Consider the following 7,536-nt stretch of genomic DNA (forward strand, 5'->3'; position numbering starts at 1 on the left):
TTTTAACTAAGCTTGTAGTTTCAAATTAAGCTACTTGTGCCTTACTGAAAAAAAATAAAACAAAAAACAAAGCACACCAAAAATCTTCTGTATATGACACTGCCCAAATCTCCCATGTTTGGAAAGGCTGCAACGCTAAAAAGCAAGGAAGGCAGGAGTGTTTCCCTGCTCTATGGCAAAAATATATCTTCAGTGTACAGTCACTTTTTTGTATCTGGTCTGCAGTTCAAAATACTTCAGTTCTACTCTCTCTCTGGACCCTTACAGTGTAGTGCAATTTCATATTACTGAATATCTCTCTGCTCCATCTTCACATGCTCTGAAGGGATCTTCTCCACAGTTTTTAACACACATGGTTGCTACAATAGGTAGTGAAATCCGGGGCTTTGCAGAAATGACTGGTCTGCTTCAGAGTATCTAGTCTCTTTACACTTATTTTTAGGATTCCATTTACTAACTTGTAAACACAAGTGAAAGAAACTGTTTTCCAATCATCGCTTTCCTTGGGTTCCAGAATATTCTGGTGGTTGCATACAGCTCATTATTTTATTATCTGACTGCTGGTTTAAACCTTTTAGCCTAAAGATAAACAGAACTGTCACCTTCAGTACTGTAAACAAACACTTCTGGCAAACACTTCACTTATTTCACTCCTTTAGACCTAAATAACCAGATCGACAACATGTATTCACAAGAATATACAGAAAGGATACAAGGTACAGAAAGGATGACAAATGAGTCAGGCCTCAAAACTTGGGTGCTAATCCCTCCCACCATCATTGTGGGCATCCAACTCACTCCTCCCAGCAGCCAACCTACATCAAGTGGCAAGAAAGAGCATGAGGGACTGCACACAGACAAGTAGAAAGGTCCACATATTGTTCTGCAATGTTTGCAGATCCGTACACAAAAGAGCAAAACCATTTCTGCACAAATATGTTGGAGAGAGCAGGGTACATTTAATATGTGTAAGGAAATACAGGACATACACTATCAGAGTTAAAGGATGAAGTGATTGACAAGGAACTCACAATCAAAAATTGGAAAGTTATTTTTAACCTTTCTCTACTAAAATTTCATGCATAAATCAAGGTTGCATTTTAAATACTTGAATAAAAGCAACTGAGAGATTTAAAGGTAAAAGCTCTAATCAGATAGGACAGGAAGATACACATGTAGACAAAGATTTAAAACAAATCTTCAAAATAATTCAGAGTTGCTAGGGGAAATGGAGGTCTTATTCTGTGGTAAAACACGTAAAATTTTCGGAATGCCAGCAGATACAATTTATAACATTAAATCGAGAAGTTTTATATCTGTGGCCTGTACTTGGGATAGAATTTGTTTTGCAGGAGAAAGTGGCACAGATGAAGGTTTTCATTGTGCAGAACACTTCACAGCAATGAAATCCAACTTCATTTAAAATCCAGATTCGCCGACAATGCAAAAACTATGGAAGTGACAGATCACGACTACAATTTGTCTTAAAAACCTATAATAATGCTGCACTTAAGTTCAATCTCTTACAAATTACTTCAAATCAAAAGACAGCTAGGGTCTACTGGAAAATAATATATAAATGTTTTTAAAAATTCTTATAAAAACCTGAGGAGTCCACTATAGAGCTTATTTTTTACAACACTTGTGAAACCAGGACTGTCAGGTACTAAAGATGTTTTGTGGTCAGATTTATTAACCTGGTACTCAGCTTTTTGCATTAAAAAATCCAGAAAGATGGATTTTATAAATAAATAATAATACAGGTTCACATAATTCAAACCCTTAGCATGAAGGCAAAAAGACTGGGCTGCCAGGAAGCCATAGCTTATTTCCATGTGACAAACAGAGAAGCAAACCTAGAAGAGTCAGAAATCACCTTCCTTCTCCTATTGCAGAAGAAGCTATAAAGATGAATTTTGAATCCTATGAATCTGAAGCAGAACAGGCCAGCAGCAGGTATGGAAAGGACTAGACCCAGAAATCTGACTATTAAGGAAAGCTTTGCCAAATTTTCAGTCCTGCACAAACCCCTTCAAAATGTGAGGATCACAGGAGTTCTGACTTCCATATCAACCCTTCCTTCTCCCCCTCCCTAAGATTAGAGGCCTAGATTAAATAGCATTCCCGGTTAATGGTGGTAATGTCCACCTTCACTCACTAGATAAAAGCACTACTTGCAGTCTACTGCAATCACTATACTCTTCATCTACCTTGGATACTTTAGCATTCAGATGATTTACTATAATCAGATATAGAAACCTTATCCAGAGACAGCAAAAAACCTGTGATAGACTGGTAAGTGAAAATCTTGAAACATGAACGTTCATGAAGAAAGACTAATGCATTAACTCATGGGGCTCCCAAATTTGAAATAATCTAATTTTCCAGGGTGCAAAATTCTCAATTCCTACTAAAGTCAATGAGAGTAGTAAAGGACAAGACTCTGTCTAGGCTGTTCCTTCCCAGATTAATTTCTAGTTTCTCTGATCACCTGCCTTTAGCTGGCCGGTCCTCCACCTCTTCAGATGAAATCCTGCAATTCAGTAACTCTCTCTGTTACATTTCCCCACAATAATTCATAAGATGAGAGGTTTGGCAACTGCTAGTTAGTTACTTTGCCAGTCACAAACACCGCAACACAAGGATTAGTTTCTCCAAAACAAAATATGTTTTCCTCCCAAAAGACACAAGCACTCCAAGTGTGAAGACATGGCAGTTAAACAACAGAATCACCTGAGCACAATCTTGTTTGTATATGGCATTTTTTCTGAAAACTAAAAACATCTGTCTCCCTTGGTACTTATTCTCTGGGGAACAAATGTTAATGTTTGCTGCTCTCATAATAACCACCTCCCAAAACCACATCTATATAAGACAGAAAACTAGCCTAAAATCCTGGACATGAACTCCCCATTACTCAAAACTAGTTCAGATGTGTTTAGATAAGGCACGCCTTTGGATTTCAGTTTAGACAGAACCACATTCAACAATCCTGAAACTACAGCTGCATTCCGCCCTTCCAGCCTCCATGTTCTCCTTGTAAATCTGATTATTGTACTGTGTGGCATGCTCTTTATTTTTTTAGTCTTTCTTAACTGCTACCCTTAAAGAGCCACTTTCAGCCTGTATCTCTCCATATTAGGTAATATGTCACACAAACCCATAAGAGAGCACGTGATACTTATTTAAAAGAAAACATGCAAGTATTTCACTCTTCCATCAAGCAAAGCTTGTTCTGGAACAAAAAGAAAACTTATTCTTTGTTCTGTGAGAACCTTGGCCCTTCCTCCCAACATCACTTTCAAACTTCATGCCTTCAGGCTGGAAACATTCCATTTTTCATCAAACCGTTTTCTGGAGACTGCACATAACACACCTGTCACAAGCTTTTGCTCTGCTCCTTTGAGAAGTTTCCGCAACTCCCACACTCTTGGCAAGAGCTGACTCCAGGTATAAGTCCAACACCCTGCTTTACTCATCATCTAGGATGTATGATTAACTTGTTTTTTTCAAAGTTATTGCCTTAATCTCTAGGTGCTGACTACTCCCATATGAGTAACTGCACATTTTTCACTGTTGGCCCATGTTTCCGCTTCTTTGGGCTGAGAATTCCTAATGAAGCTGGGATCTGTGTGTTGCATAACCAGGCCAACACAACGCTGACATCCAAGGTTTGGAACCGGCAAGAGTTCCTGCTAGGTGTGTTCCATTCCCCAAATCATTCATAGATTCCATCTTGATATGGGAACTATTTCTCCAAAGCACCAGTGATTTATTGCATCAAACATAATAAAGGATTTAAGTTCACAGACATACACAGTCTCACCTCTGACAATGCACATGAAACCCCTAAAGAGGACATGCAACTTTCAGTCTAGATCACATTTCACAGATGCTAAGCTACATTTGCTACAAATCCTGGTTCTAGGAAAATGTCAACCCTTTCCGGTAAATTTGGTGAGAAATTATTTGGTCAAGGGAGAAGAGATGGACATTATTACCAGAGATTAGGATTTATTCACTTGGTGTGCATTTGCCAATGTCCTCATCTAGCCCATTGTTTTCTCTAATAATTTCTTTTGAGCTAGTTCTGTGCATCTGTGCATACAGGGAGTGTATTATCATGCAGCTGCACTCCAGGGCCTATGCTCTGCTAAAAAGGAAAACAAAAAAAATTAATTCAAATGAGAAATATTCTCCTTTTTCGACAAGGAGGACCTCTGAAGTACAGAGGATCTTACTTAGTTACATTATCCACAAAAGGTGCATAGCTTTGGGCAGCCACAGGTTAGCAGCATTTAGAAGCTCCCATTTTTCATCCATTAACTCTGATAATTGTATTTCACATATGCTTTTGAACAGACATGCACTCTTACCTTCCCAGGGGGGAGAGGTTTGCCTTGCTGTGGATTACAAAAAATGATGAAACAAGGGATTTTTGTAGATAACTTAAGAACTGATGAAGAGTGAAGAGGCAAGAATTAGTTCAGAATTTTTAACTAATTTTTCATCAGAGATTTAGGAATAGCAAAGGTCACAGAAAAGATGAGGAAAATATTAATTTAGTGATATTTATACTAGACTAAGAAGACTACTAATATGAATACTACAGACAGACATTTTACAAGATTCAGATAATGGTTCTGGCACTATTTCCCCCATCCATGGTAAATCAGTATATGTAAAGTATTTATTCTCTGTGCTAGTCTACAAGATGCAGCCTTTGCCAACACAAAGGAAAGGGAAAGAAAAATCAAACTTACCACTGTCTAGCTATTTTTGTATCTTTCTAGAATAGCACTTTCAAACCCAGATAGAAATATTAATTCTCTGAATGAACACATTCCCTAAAAGCTTTGACCACAGGAAAAATTTTGATGAAAACCACAGTCAATACTTTTTTCTTCTAAGCTAAGGTACGAGCCATCAGTGAGCAACCAGCAGCAAGTATGTTTGAAATGAAATTTTCTCTTAAAAGAAAAAACACATATAAAGGAGTGAAAGCTCTCGATACTATTGACAAGAATCAGTACTTCAGGTGCAGTAGTGCATGTCTTAAAAGCCACAAGTATTACACAGACATGTGAAACTGTAACCTCTAAAATAAGGCCAAAGTCACACAGGGCTGCTGGCTATACAACTGCTGGTTCAGCAAACTCAAGTCGCCTGTGGGCTGTTTTAACTTAGAGTGTGCTTCTTATTTCTTCCAAGTATTTTCTTTTTATTCGTTCCTGTTTATCACTTCCATATCTGAATATATATAACCTTCTTTCTCTGAGCACATATTATTTCCAAAAATACATGCCAAATTCTAGAGAAAACTACTGCATTATATAATTTGATCTTCTGAGCTCCTCTTAATACTTTTAAATTCCAGTAAAAGATAAAATACATGGGCTAAATATGCCAAAACCACAGCTCATAAAATTCTATTTTTGTTCAACTCTGAAAGTTTCTTCTGAATAATATGTTTTGTTTCAATAAGCATCTGTTAGGTGAATTTCACATAACACCAAAATTCTTGGATCCTTAATTTTTAAAAAATTTTTTGCTGTATATAGTATCCTGTAACACTGTCGCATATAAAACATTTAGCTAAACACTGCATAAAAACAAGTAGTATACTGCTGTCACAAATTACCACATTAACATGCCAAAGGCTTCCAGTAAACATCGGAAAGACAGAAGCACAAAAGAAATAAGAATCATTGGAACGTAATGAAAGGTGTTATTATAAACTCCTCAGGACTTACAAACTGAAATAAGAATTGTAGTTGATCTTTTTATGTCTTACATCATAACTTGGTATACTCATTGCTAACCTTGAAAGCTATACAATATACAAATATTTTTCTCACAAGAGTTCAAAAAAAAAAAGGGAAGGACAAAAAAGACTCTTTTTCCTTCTTTTGTCTATGTGGGCTGATCTTCAGAAACACTGAACACTTGCAAGCATTTAGTACCTATGAAGATCAAGCTGGAAGCACCTGTGCTCTAAAAGACAGAGGCAAATGGATTAGGTTGTAGTCCTTCTGCATGAAGTCGACTGCCTAACGCATCTGAAGAACAAAATAAACCTTTGAACCTTCTGCGGAATGCACGAGGGAACAGTAACTGTCTCTACTGCATCCTTAAACAATGAGGGGCTTATACTCTGGAATTAAAAAGTTTTAGCTAAACCCAACTGTATTAAGTGTTAGAAGCCAGCTCTTCTCCTTGCCAAAGCAAATGCACTAAATACGAATATGGAATACAGAATCATTTCTATAAAAAGATCTCATCACTGCTCCCTTTCAATTTATTTCAATACAGTCTGTTAAATTACAGTACAAAGAGAAAGAAATACTTACAGAGGGAGTATTTCTAACCAATATCAAGTCATTGGTGGCTGATTTAAACAAGCTGTTTTGTCCATATCACTTCATTTTGTGAATGTAAGGGTAGAATTCTTAAGTGTCACTGCATTACCTGAAGCTTCTCAGGTGAGTCGAAGTCTGTCTTGTGGGGCTGGGTTAGTGCTGGATCCTTTGGAATTCCTTAAGATACAACTAACAAAAGAGACATAGATACCCACCCACGCACAAGGGCTGCTACGAAGGAAGCAGTGGGACAAGGCAGGCTTTTGTGGCACTTGTTTACATACCCATGACACATAACCTTTCCTTCTCAGGCAGTACATCCCACAAACATGTTTTAGACAAACAGAGCCTTCTTACTATGCAAAGGTGGCAGAGCACTGAACACTACTACGCTGCTGAATGATGTTGACAGTTTTATAGTGTCTATAGGAATAAAATTTTCACACGTAATACTTAGAAAGAAAATGGTAATGAATAATCTGATGACAGTACAGATGCTTACAAAAATCGGACACTTTGCTAGCATAAAAATTATTTTTGGAAAGGTACCAGTATTCTCACTCATTAGTCTAAACATTACCATCACAGGATGAGCTAGGTACCCAAGATTCTTATGGCACAGCTGCACCTGTATGGCTTTAACGCTTCCATAAACGAATGAATCAAAAAAATTACATTAACTTCTCAGTGGAAGTCGGCCTACTCAAAATTATAAAGTGCCGTGAAACAGAAGAGTACTTCTAGGCACAGATAAGTGAAGGAGTGTGATTTCTGCTTTTAAATATCTATGTAGTCAAATTAAAAATTAAATATATTCTGAAAGTCTCAGTGGAAAGAGAATTAAAAAAAATCCTTTATCTGGGATAATGAGTTGGCTGACTAAAACACCAAAGTATTTTGCACCTTAATGTCAGACAGAATATTTATACTGAAGAGCCTCTTGATATGTAAAGTTCCACTTCATGAGATGGATTACTGGAAATTTAGAGCTGTAACAAGACTAAAGCCAGACAGGGCAAAGTCTTCCACAATTGTCTTTTTCCCCCTGCTTATAAAGAGGTCAATAAGGTCAATATAATTTGAGTAAGCCAGATTATACTTCTTCCTTCCAAACCTCAAAAGCATACAATTATTACTTTTTTACAAATACATCTGGCTCACTAGAGTAGAAATGCTT

General features: G+C 37.1%; 1 protein-coding gene across 5 annotated transcripts in view; it reads right to left on the bottom strand.

Annotated features, from left to right (window-relative positions):
- PPP1R9A (protein phosphatase 1 regulatory subunit 9A) overlaps window positions 1-6,944 on the bottom strand; it is a 169,894-nt gene extending 162,950 nt beyond the window's left edge. For 2 of the 5 annotated variants that reach the window (XM_018075361.2, XM_018075363.2), the window contains exon 1: window positions 6,469-6,944. The gene's annotated coding sequence lies outside the window, so the exon portion shown is untranslated. The remainder of the gene's footprint in view (window positions 1-6,468) is intronic. The other 3 variants (XM_008921191.3, XM_008921190.3, XM_018075362.2) reach the window with 2 other exon arrangements.
- Between the last annotated feature and the right edge of the window lie 592 nt (window positions 6,945-7,536).

Source organism: Manacus vitellinus, unplaced genomic scaffold, assembly GCF_001715985.3.
Source record: "Manacus vitellinus isolate BGI_N305 unplaced genomic scaffold, ASM171598v3 scaffold_3_pilon, whole genome shotgun sequence".
In the NCBI taxonomy this organism is placed as follows: Eukaryota; Metazoa; Chordata; class Aves; order Passeriformes; family Pipridae; genus Manacus; species Manacus vitellinus.